The sequence below is a fragment of the Podarcis erhardii genome (genome assembly GCF_964252035.2).
Source record: "Podarcis erhardii genome assembly, chromosome: 12".
Classification (NCBI taxonomy): domain Eukaryota; kingdom Metazoa; phylum Chordata; class Lepidosauria; order Squamata; family Lacertidae; genus Podarcis; species Podarcis erhardii.
Window position 1 is genome coordinate 38,211,481 of NC_138513.1, and position 12,726 is coordinate 38,224,206.

Below are 12,726 nucleotides of genomic sequence, written 5' to 3' on the forward strand. Positions count from 1 at the left end.
CAGACACTGAAATTGAACGACATTACTTTGTACAGTGCTTTGAATTTCATTAGTCCTGTGATATCCTGCACCAAGGGATAAGGAGTGTAGCAATCAAAGTGGTAATTAATCCTACATGTAGGTATGCAAACAGTGCTTTTGAATTTGGTTGGGCTCCCTCCTTCTCTGTCTCGCCCTCCTGTAGCGCTTCCGCCAACCTTTGCGGGATCCTGAGATGCTGCCTCAAAATGAAAGAAAGACTTATTATTTCTGCCAGATTTATATACAGCTTAATCAAAAACAGGAACGTGGGTGGTGCTGTGGGTTAAACCACTGAGTCTAGGGCTTGCCGATCAGAAGGTTGGCGGTTCGAATCCCCGCGACGGGCAGAGCTCCCTTTGCTCAGTCCCTGCTCCTGCCAACCTAGCACGTCAAAGTGCAAGTAGATAAATAGGTGGGAAGGTAAACGGCGTTTCCGTGCGCTGCTCTGGTTCGCCAGAAGCGGCTTAGTCATGCTGGCCACATGACCCGGAAGCTGTACGCTGGCTCCCTCAGCCAGTAAAGCGAGATGAGCGCCACAACCCCAGAGTCGGTCATGACCGGACCTAATGGTCAGGGGTCCCTTTACCTTTTTAATCGAAAACAACCTGGAAAATGCCATAAAAGTCAACGGGTTTTAAAAACAGGAAGGCAAAATGAAAATATCAAAACGTTCGTTAAAATGGATAGTTTTAAAATACGGATAGGCCGGATACAATTTCGCATCTGGATAGGCTCGCTTTATTTTCTTTTTTTTAAAGAAGGTATCGAAAAAAGGACGGAAGCGCCTGCCTAATATTTATGGGTGCAGCCACACCAAAAGGTGGATTTCTCACAAAAGCAGAACGCATACTTGTAAAAATCCCAGTTCCGCAAGCACATAGTCTCAAAATGGATATGCTTGCGCCTCGCAGCTTTGCTCACTGACTGTCAAAATGACGAAAGGTTGCCGCAACAGATAGAAAGCCAAAAAATGTAGTAGTATATGTTAAGTAGGGACGCGGGTGGCGCTGTGGGTTAAACCACGGAGCCTAGGACTTCCCGATCAGAAGGTTGGAGGTTCAAATCCCCGCAACGGGGTGAGCTCCCGTTGCTCGATCCCTGCTCCTGCCAACCTAGCAGTTCGAAAGCACATCAAAGTGCAAGTAGATAAATAGGTACTGCTCCAGCGGGAAGGTAAACGGCATTTCCGTGCGCTGCTCTGGTTTGCCAGAAGCAGCATAGTCATGCTGGCCACATGCTGTACGCCGGCTCCCTCGGCCAACAAAGCGAGATGAGAGCCGCAACCCAAGATTCATCCGCCACTGGACCTAATGGTCAGGGGTCCCTTCACCTTATAGGTTAAGTACTCTCAGAATTGTTTGAAAAGGGGGCATTTGTCTTTCTCCTTGTGGTAGCCGAGCATAGAACAAACAAGCCACAGAGTGGACCAGAATGTTGGGCTGTGGGAATATTTCTCCTCTGCTCCTCTGCCACCATTTTACAGATTGGGAGAGGATGAGCCACGTGTTTGACAGAACTGAAGGAGTATTGGTCATCACCCTTAGTGCCCTTTAGCAATCCTTGCACTGTTCTGCATGCAAAATGGATGGGGCCAGCCCTACCATTAGACAGAGTGAGTGTCATCAGAGGGCAGCGAGCTGTTAATTACGGGACTTGACCGTTACTGCCAGGGAAAGGGGAAGCTTGTGGGATTTTTCTGCCTTGGGTGCCAAAGTATGTTGGTCGGCCTTGAGTACTCTGTGCCTCAACTTGAGGGAAAGGGCTGTGTGACATTTGCTGCTCTGCCTCGGGTAGCAAAATGTCTGAGAATTGAAGCGCTAACCTACTTCAGTCTGGCTGATCTCATTCCTGCAAGCTACGCTTTCCGTTTTTTGGAATCCAGATGTGGCTCTCCAGATGTTGGCAAACTACAGCTCCCATCAGCCCCCGTCGGGAGAGTGCAGCTCCCCATACCCGGGTTAAATTCATGCATCTTTCTGCTAGGATTGGTGGTATGAAGTGAATCTTAAGGCAGGGATGGGGAGCTTTGACTCTCCAGATGTTCACAACTTCTGCCTTCCCTGGTTATTGGCTTTGTTGACTTTGGCTGATGGGTAGAGCGTGGAGCTCTTAATCTCAGGGTCGTGGGTTTGAGCCCCACATTGGGCAAAAAGATTCCTGCATTGTAGGATCTTTGGACTTGATGACCCATGTGGTCTTTCCAACTCTGCAATTCTATGACTCTATGAGGTGTTGTCCAACAACAACTGGAGGACCAATGTCTTAAATGATTTTTCTTGCTTCAGCTGCTGTTTAGAAATAACTGTTCACGAGATGTTCAGTATCGTGCTGCATATGAAACAACAATAACAACAATATCAATTTACATAATATTATCAGAAGATCCCAGGGCAGTGTACAACATTAAAAACACATTACAGAACACCAATGATAAAAAAATAGTAAAAACATAATAAAATGCATGCTGACTGAAAGCAGGTAATAGCATTTTGTCTTGGGGGGTGGAGAGAGGCAGCAATCATGTAGATTTTTTTTCTTTTTCCCTTTTGTTCTCTGCTCCCGTTTGTCCAATACCCTGGATTTGTTTTTCCCTAGGCCATTTTGAAAGAAACAACATAGCGCTTACTTGAATGCTCCTTTCTTGTCGCCTGGCCTTTTAAACTTTAGCTCCCTACCTCCAGCCGATGGTAACCGATGTTGTCAGTCAGGGACCTGGCAAAGGAGAAGAGGCTATTCTGGGCAGATGTCGCCAGTTCGGAGAAGAGGTCTCCGAATAAGTCCTCTGGGCACCGATCTCCGCAAACAAAGGGCAATTGAGGACACGGCTGTCTGTAATTTATGAATGTTGGGGGATGTTTCTGAGGCGGTGGGTCCCAGATGAGAATTGCACGAAAGCACTAATTTGCCCCTCTCTAATGTATGCCAGTGTGGGACACGGGTGGTGCTGTGGGTTAAACCACAGAGCCTAGGACTTGCCGATCAGAAGGTTGGCGGTTTGAATCCCTGCAACGGGGTGAGCTCCCGTTGCTCAGTCCCTGCTGCTGCCAACCTAGCAGTTCAAAAGCACATCAAAGTGCAAGTAGATAAATAGGTACCACTCCGGCAAGAAGGTAAACGGCGTTTCTGTGTGCTGCTCTGGTTCGCCAGAAGCGGCTTAGTCATGCTGTACGCTGGCTCCCTATGCCAATAAAGCAAGATGAGCACCACAACCCCAGAGTCGTCTGCAACTGGACCTAATGCTCAGGGGTCCCTTTACCTTTAATGTATGCCGGTAATGTGGTCAGTAGCGCCCTGGTGGGAAGGCAGAATAGCTAGAGGATGCATCCTTTGTACAGTGGAACCTCGGAAGCCCAATGCCTGTAAAGTCGAACGTTTCGGCTTCCGAATGATCGAAAACCAGAAGTGATAGTTCTGGTTTTCGAATGATTTTTGGAACGTCCAGTGCAGCTTCCGATTGGCTGCAGGACGCTCCTGCAGCCAATTGGAAGCTGCACCTTGGAAATCGAACAGAATTCCGGAACGGATTCCGTTCGACTTACAAGGTATGTCTGTACTGCTTTGCTGCTGTTACCAACCTTTTGAAGCCGAAGGACGTAGTTGGTTTTTTTTTCCGCGGGCGCAGTGGGAAACCTCCCTCCTCCCTCCCTCAAACCAGCGCTTCTCCCAGAGGTTGAAAGAGGCAGAGAGAGCATGCATGCTCACCCTTTTTCCAAGGTAAAAGTTGGGTTCCGTCGAATTACTCTGAGCTTTAAAAAGCACATTCTGCTGAAAGAGGAAGTGGGAAGCAGTGGCACTTTTCCAGCTTCCTCTTTCAGCTCCACGTACTTTCCAAGGGAGAAAATGGTAACCACTGTCTCCACCTTGTCCTTGGGGTCTATGTGATGGTGGTTCTGAGGCCTTGTGTGTGCCAAGGGAAGATCTTAAGGGCTCCATAGCTAGGCGTTCCTTTGTATCCTTTTCTGTGGCACGAGAGATACGGAAGAGGTGGACCGATCTCTCCACGTCCCTATCTTTGCAGAGCCATCATTATTCTAGGTCTGCACAACTTGTGATCCATCGGGCTGCATGCTTGATAAACCTGGCTTTGACGTCTGCAACTATTGGTTAAGAGTTGTGGGCTAGGGCGACTCTGGTTCAAATCCCCACTCAGCCATGAAATTCAGGGAACAATGGAACAATGCTTCACATGTGGTGGGAATGCCGACCTGTTAAACAATTCTGGAATGAGATTTATGAAGAAATCAAAAAGATGTTCAAAATATCCTTCAGTAAAAAACCGGAGGCATTCCTTTTAGGTATAATCACAAATGATAATCCCGACAATCAAAGGAAAGTATTCCTTTATGCAACGACAGCTGCCAGGATGCTTATAGCAAAAAACTGGAAAGGGAGAAAAATTCCATCAGTGAAAGAATGGCAAATTAAATTTTGTGAATACATAAATCTGGCAAGACTCACAGCATTCATAAGGGGACAATCGGACCAGAAATTATTAAAAGAATGGGATGTGCTAAAGAGTATATGAAAAAACATTGTTCTGGAGTAAGCAAATCGGTATGTAATGAATGATGCTTACAGGGTTAAAGAAAAAGAAAAATGGTGTAAAAAAAGTACAAAGATGGAAGTAATCTACATTAGACACAACAATACAGTAAGAGTAAAAATTTTGATGTCTTAGAACAAAGGAAGGGAGTCAATATGTGTATATGTATGTATTGACTAGATTAGAATGATGATATGGTTTTTATTTGTTAGATGTATGCTTTTTGTCTTGTTTTTTGTTTTGTTTTCCTTTTTTGTATGTTCTGCTTTTCTTTCTTGTTTGTATAGTATTATTCTGGATTCAATGTTTGTATTTTTTGTTATGATTTTGCATTGAAAATAAAATAATTAAAAAAAGAAAAGAAGGAAATTCAGGGTGCTCTTTGAACAGTCGCACTCTCTCTCAGCCTAACCTACCTCCAAGGGTTGTCGCGAGGGGTGTTAGAAACTCAGATATATAAGCGAGGCTCCTTAAGCCAGGGTTGCAGTCGCCAAATCAGAACAACTTGTTGCCGTTTTTGGGACAGGTGGCTTGAAAGTCACATTTTTTTCCAATACGACTTTTTGGTTCCTGAAATGAATTCTGATTGTGCAGATAAAATATAATGGATAGAATTCCACAGGATGTGTTGCTGGTTAGTGTGAAAACAGTCAAACGCTTTCGAGGATCCCCAGGAATGGGTCTCCAGATGGTGGGAGGCATCCGGTACCATCCTGGCATCTTCACTTGGTTGCAAGTGGGTGATAGGTAAAGGGACCCCTGACCATTAGGTCCAGTTGTGGCTGACTCTGGGGTTGCGACGCTCATCTCACTTTATTGGATGAGGGAGCCGGCGTACAGCTTCCGGGTCATGTGGCCGGCACGACTAAGCCGCTTCTGGCGAACCAGAGGAGCGCACAGAAATGCCTTTTACCTTCCCGCCAGAGTGGTACCTATTTATCTACTTGCACTTTGATGTGCTTTCTAACTGCTAGGTTGGCAGGAGCAGGGACCGAGCAACGGGAGCACACCCTGTCGCGGGGATTCAAACCGTCAACCTTCTGATCGGCAAGTCCTAGGCTCTGTGGTTTAACCCACAGCGCCACCTGCGTCCCTTAGGTGGGTGATAGCCAGCTGCAAAATGTGCCTGGAGAATTTTGAGTGCTGGTCGCGAGGATAAAATGCTGCTAGGGTAGGAGAACCACGAGTGCCGTTATGAAGTCCTTCAAAGAAAGGTGGAATATATAAATCCCTGCATTTGGGAGACCACAGTACAAGAATGACAAGTCCTGTTAGGTCTGGGGAATTGCGAGTTGTGCAGGCCTTCCTCATTTCTACATCCCTCAATGCCTGCGATAGGCTACTCTGTGGCAACTTCCAGCACTTCCCAGCGCATGCGAAGTTGTTGTGAGCTTCTGCCGCTTTGTGCTGGATGCCACATTCGGTGCGCTACAGCTCGCTTGCACATTGAAGAGGATTTTAGATCCTGTCTCAAAATCATTGGCTGTGCAGAACCGACAGTCGCGGCAGTATAGATACTGGTTTGCTTGTTTTTCGTACGTATTTTGTGTTTTGGTATTTCAGTGCTGTGAATTGCCCTGAGATCTACGGATGAGGGGCGGTATACAAATTTCATAAATAATGGTAGTAATTTACATGGTGGAAATGATTTCCATGACATGTAAATCCAAGAATCGGTGGCTGATGCATGTATGTTCTCCTGTTAAAAAAACCCCAAAGGTTTGGCTAGCAGCCTGCAAAGTCAATATCTTTGGCAGCCTCGGTTCTGCAAGACAATAAATAGCATCCTGTATCCTCTCTGCCCAATTGTTTATGGCCCCCTGGAGCGCTCGCTGTTCCTCCGATGACTTGGAAGCCTGCTGCGGTGGTCTCCGCAAGGTAGAGAGCAAATGGATTGAAAGGCACTGGGCTATTGATGGTTTTGTATAAATTAATCTATTGCTTCTTAATGAGCCTTTGATTGGGCTTGGTTAAAATCCATAACTCTGTTGGCACAAAGTGCAGAGCCCAGCGCTAATGCTGCAGCCAAGGATTATGGAGGTCCTCCGAGGGATTTTTAATGCGCGGCTTTGTCTGGTGTTCCTGCTCCTGATTGAAGCCTTTGTGAAGTGAATTCTTCGCTAATACTGTTTTAAGACCAGCGAGCGCTGCTTTGCCACATCAGCAGTGCTCTGGCTTTGTGTGTGTGGACAGGATGGCTTTTTGATATGAAACATCTCCCCTCTGATAGTCAGCCCTGTTGCAAATGGGGTGGGGGGGGTCTCTCCACCCCTTTTTAGCCAGGCCCCGGCAAGCTGGTAAAAACAAAGAAACAAAAACAAAAAACAGCAGAGTAGTAACTTGAGTGCTTATTTGCAAAGCTTGAAATGGAGGGCAAAGCTTGTTGTTGTTTAATCGTTTAGTCGTGTCCGACTCTTCATGACCCCCTGGACCAGAGCACGCCAGGCCCTCCTGTCTTCCACTGCCTCCCGCAGTTTGGTCAAACTCATGCTGGTAGCTTCGAGAACACTGTCCAACCATCTCGTCCTCTGTTGTCCCCTTCTCCTTGTGCCCTCCATCTTTCCCAACATCAGGGTCTTTTCCAGGAAGTCTTCTCTTCTCATGAGGTGGGCAAAGTATTGGAGCCTCAGCTTCAGGATCTGTCCTTCCAGTGAGCACTCAGGGCTGATTTCCTTCAGAATGGAGAGGTTTGATCTTCTTGCAGTCCATGGGACTCTCAAGAGTCTCCTCCAGCACCATAATTCAAAAGCATCAATTCTTCGGCGATCAGCCTTCTTTATGGTCCAGCTCTCACTTCCATAGCATGACATGAATTGTGCATAAGCAGTTGATGCTGGTGGTTAAACATTTGCATAGCTTGGAAGGGAAAGCAGGGCTGGGAACTCAACCCAACCCCTTAACCCTGGGAGGTCAAACTTCCATTGGCACCAGTGCAAGTTTTCCCTTCCAAGAATTTATTTTGGGGAGGGTCATTGGGACCACGAAGAGGGGAAAGGGTTAACTTGCCTGCACTCCATCCTGATTCTGGTTCAGACCAAACACAGTGTTCTCATTTGTGGCAAGCGTTTAGTGATGCTTTGAACGTGAGCTGTGGCCCATATTTACGTATCCCTTTGCTGTACTTGAGAGCATAAAGTTCACGGGCACTGATTGTAAATGCTGATCTCCGAGAACTAAGACTTAGTAATGAAGCTGTGTGTGTTTGGTGGGGGGAGGAGCGCAGGAAATGATTCTTGCTCATGCATGCATACTGAATTGGGAATAGGAAGGGTCACAGTGTACACTTACACATAAATACCGTATTTTTCGCTCTATAAGACGCACCAGACCATGAGACGCACCTAGTTTTTGGAAGAGGAAAACAAGAAAAAAAATATTCTGAATCTCAGAATCCAGAACAACAATAGGGATTGCTGTGCAGCGAAAGCAGCGATCCCTCTTGCTGTTCTGGCTTCTGGGATAGCTGTGCAGCCTGCATTCGCTCCATAAGACGCACACACATTTCCTCTTACTTTTTAGGAGGGGAAAAGTGAGTCTTATAGAGCAAAAAATACGGTATATTAGTAATCTGCAATTCAGTTGACGCTATGTATCATGCGTTTGACCTCCCAAGTTTTATATTATCCTCTTCAGGGTTAGAATCATTGAGTGTGAAGGAACCACGAGGGCCTTCTGGTCTAAACCTTTGCAATGCAGGACTCTCTCCCCCCAAATAATTTTTTAACATTTGATTTTAAAAAGTATAAACATACAACATAAAATAGTTCCGAATCCAAATATTGAGATTACTCTGAATCTCCTGACTTAGCCCCCCATCCCTTCCCTGGGTCCTAACGGGATTACAATTTACAACTGCGTATCAATACTTCTCCGAATTTTTCATCCTAAATTATCCCTACTTTCCATTACTTTACAAGTGTGGTTAAAATCCTGCTAACAGTGGACTTGTAAATACCGTATTTTTCGCTCTATAAGACGCACCAGACCACAAGACTGTTTTTGGAGGAGGAAAACAAGAAAAAAAATATTCTGAATCTCAGAAGCCAGAACAGCAAGAGGGATCGCTACGCAGTGAAAGCAGCAATCCCTCTTGCTGTTCTGGCTTCTGGGATAGCTGCGCAGCGTGCATTCGCTCCATAAGACGCACACACATTTCCCCTTACTTTTAGGAGGTGAAAAGTGAGTCTTATAGAGCAAAAAATATGGTAAATTATAAACTTTCCCCATTCCTTATTAAAGTTCTTCTCTTCTTGATTTATGAGCTTTCCAGTTAATTTTGCCATTTCGGCATAGTCCATCAACTTTGTTTGCCATTCACAATGCAATAACACCCATTCACTGTTCTTAACATATCAACACACCAGTTAAAATGGAATCCTTTAAAAGCTGACTGCAGTAAACGAAACTGACTGAGGACCACATATCCCCACTTAACTGGTTTTTCAATTGGGCTGATCCACTCACTTGTCCCGCCGTCCGTGACCTTGTAGTTTGAACCGGAATTTGCTGCAAGGTGGGCCAGCCTGGAAACAAAAGGAAAGGGGGACAGAATTAGATGATTTGTTCTGCTTTTAAGAAAACAGAATGCTGGACACAATGGTGATGAAGGAAGGAAGGAAATATTTAATGACCCATTGAGGTAGGGCAGCTGGTCAAGCGCTGGGAGGCCTGCAGCAGAGCAGCTGGGAGCGACGGCAGAATGACTGGAGCTTTGAGCCGATGAATAAGGCGTTTTGGCCAGAGTATGTCAAGGCTCTTCCAGTTGTGGGGCAGATGTAGCCTAACAACCCCCCGCCACGGTTCATGTTCTTGGCAGTGTGGCGCAAGGCAGAATTTGAGACTTTCCCTTGTGCGGTTTAGAACAGCTGCCTCTGTGATTGGGGAAGTTGTTGAAAAATCCCTGGAGAAGTTGAGAATCGTGTGAATGCGTCACAAACGTTAGCAACATAGGGAGCTGCCTTAGGCAGAATCCATCTAGTTCAATATTGTTCACACTGGCTGGCAGCATGGTTTGAGGCAGTGTCCTTCCCAGGAAATGCTCACAGCCCACCCGTTATCTCTGGTCTTGCCAGTGGCGTACCATGGGTTGCCAGTGCCCGGGGCCATGCAGAGGAAAAGACAGAGTGTGAATGCACATTCAGCTGCCTAACAGTGTCCGTGTCACCCAGGACACTGCAGCCGCAGAGATAAGAAAAGAAGAGTCATTCCATTGCCTGGAGAGGTCACTTCCTGGTTCGCATGCAGCAGCTGTTTTCAATGGAGCCCAGTGACAGAGGCACACTGAGCTATATTGAGGCAGCTGGGTGTTGAAATATTGCACCCCTAACAATTTTGTGCCTGGGGCAATCACCCCTGTGCCACTGGAGAATCTATATCAGACAGTGGCATTTCAAATTTCTCAGTGGTAATTCTGAGAAAGCCCCCGGGAGACCATTTTCAGACTCTCTGAAGAGTCTCTAACATGAAGATGCTCAAAATTCCAAAGGGGGACTCCAATGAGAAGTAGGAATTTATTTGCAGACTTGATGTGATCATTTCTAAGCTCAACATAGACTAGGGCATGGCTGCAGAAAGCAATTATCCTTCTTAAAGGGGTCCATGTACACATCTGGTGCCTTCCAGATGTTTTGGACTACAACTCCCATCAGCCCACAGTCAGCAGAGCTTTGCCAGTTCATCTTACATTGGGAATAAGTTACCCTTTGCAGTTGCACAGTTGGGAAAGGGGCTGTGTGAATGGCTCCTAATGTTTTTTTGGGGGGGGGGGGAGACCCAAAGCCTGACAGCTTGAAACAGGAATATTGGCCTTACTCTGACTATTTAAACATTTAAAGTAAAGGGACCCCTGACCATTAGGTCCAGTCGTGACCGACTCTGGGGTTGTGGCGCTCATCTCGCTTTATTGGCCGAGGGAGCCGGCGTACAGCTTCTGGGTCATGTGGCCAGCATGACTAAGCCGATTCTGGCAAACCAGAGCAGCGCACGGAAATGCCGTTTACCTTCCTGCCAGAGTGGTACCTATTTATCTACTTGCACTTTGACGTGCTTTCGAACTGCTAGGTTGGCAGGAGCAGGGATCGAGCGACGGGAGCTCACCCCGTCACGGGGATTCTAACTGCCGACCTTCTGATCGGCAAGTCCTAGGCTCTGTGGTTTAACCCACAGCGCCACCTGCGTCCTGATTTAAACATTTAGTCCTGGATTAATAAAGCCAATTGCAAGCTAGAACCTACTCAGCTTCAAAGCCGGCTTATATTACAGTCAACAATTTATTCCTTTCTACTGGGGTAATGGCCTGTCAACAGAATCCCAATCCCTGCCTTGTGGGTTGTCAAGAGGATAATGGAGCTTCTCCGCTATATGAACCCCGGGAAGAGAATGAATTTCACTCCCATGCTTGCCTGCCATATAGCTGAGAATTCCGCGCTGTGTATCTGAAAACCTGTCATCCTGTAAAGGGCGGGAGAATCATCTTTGTTTGACTTTCAGGCCTGGAATTCAAAATTTGGGATATCTGGAGGGGTGTGTGGATGGGTCTAACATTTGCTTTGTCGCTGCTGCTTTAAATCACTGTGTGGTTTAAAAGGGCCTTGAAATCTGTCTGGTTTCTCTTTCTTGAGACAGTATGTTCCGTCCATCATGAGAGGAAGTCACCCTGGTATACTGGGGACGGAATTAGCAGCCATTTTTTGCTACTCAAAAATCCTTTTCTCCCCCAAGAGCAGGTTCTGTTTGTCTTGTATATTAAATACAGGCTAGTACTTGAAATTATTGGAAAAACGAAAGTGCTTATAATACACCCAAGTCTTTCATTTCACAGAAAGCCCCATCTTATTTAATAGGATTAAGCTGCTCACAGTAGGGTTACGCCCAGCCACCAACGCTCCAGAAAGTACATATTATGGTCCTCCTGTCTTGTTTTCCTGTCCTATTTTTGCAGCTGCTCAATTATAAAAGCTGATGTCATCCTAGCACGTAGTTCTTAAAGAGAGTCAGAAATAAGCTTTTAGAGACGTCGGTTATAATTAAAACGTTTGCTTCACCAGTAAATGAAACCTTGTGTTGCTAATTATCATCCTTTTCTGGCTTGCTGTTGGGAAGTTAGACTGTTTGTGGGTGTGTTAATCCTTGCAAGGAATTGTAGAGTTGGAAAGAACCACAAGGATAATCTATTCCAACCCCCTGCAATGCAGGAATCTTTTGCCCAATGTAGGGCTCGAACCCACAACCCTGAGATAAAGAGTCTACATGCTCTGTTGACTGAGCTATCCCTCAGAAGAAATGGTTACTCTTCAAAGCTGGAGTTAGATAGACAACAGCTCCATGCTGCTTAGTGGACGATGCCATTGGAGAGAGATTTCTGGGGTCCCCTACTTTGCCACCTGTGTCAGTCGGAACTTCTTTTCTGGTATTTATAGCACAGATTATGGAAAGATGTTGCTAACAAATACATAGTAAAAGGTAAAGTCCCCCTGGATGGTTAAGTCCAACCAAAGGCAACTATGGGGTTGCGGCGCTCACATCACTTTCAGTTTGTCCACAGACAGCTTTCTGGGTCATGTGGCCAGCATGGCTAAACTGCTTCTGGCGCAACGGGACACTGTGACGGAAGCCAGAGCGCATGGAAACGCCGTTTACCTTCCCTCCACAGCGGTACCTATTTATCTACTTGCACTGGTGTGCTTTCGAATTGCTAGGTTGGCAGGAGCTGGGACAGAGCAACGGGAGCTCACCCCATAGCGGGGATTCAAACCGCTGACCTGATCGGCGAGCCCAAGAGGCTCAGTGGTTTAGACCACAGCACCACCCACATCCTAATTAGATAGATAGCTAGATAGTAAGTACAAAGTATATAACTATTATAACCTCGCCACTTATCCCATGCAGTGGTGCAGCGTATTTACATCATGTCATGAACAGCCCAGTCATTCTTACCATACTGACACAACTGGGCTTCCTGCTCCCCGATGAATCATGCAGCCAGCATCTTCCTATGCCAGGCAAAATTTTGGGTGGAATGAATGGGGAACTTGAGAATGATGTAGTCAAGCACTGATTTCCCTAGATATTGGGAGGGATAGACACAAAGCACTGGGCTCCTGTTACTAGCGGCGACCTAGCTTTTGTTGTCATCCTGCCTGGTTGCAGACTAAACTACATCA

The 12,726-nt window shown here is 46.3% G+C and overlaps 1 protein-coding gene and 1 long non-coding RNA gene across 5 annotated transcripts in view; one reads left to right on the forward strand and one right to left on the reverse strand.

Annotated features, from left to right (window-relative positions):
* Positions 1-12,726, forward strand: part of SH3BP5 (SH3 domain binding protein 5) — a 49,660-nt gene that overhangs the window by 6,682 nt on the left and 30,252 nt on the right. The window lies entirely within an intron of this gene.
* On the reverse strand, positions 23-12,693 carry LOC309325746. Of its 4 annotated transcripts, none has more exons than XR_014149941.1 (3): positions 12,500-12,692; positions 8,926-9,087; positions 23-217 (listed from the first exon to the last, which is right to left on the reverse strand). It is a non-coding gene; the product is annotated as an uncharacterized lncRNA (long non-coding RNA). The 4 variants fall into 4 exon arrangements; XR_014149942.1 differs by having other exon boundaries at positions 23-221; XR_014149943.1 differs by lacking the exon at positions 23-217 and adding an exon at positions 2,496-2,815 and having other exon boundaries at positions 8,924-9,087; positions 12,500-12,693.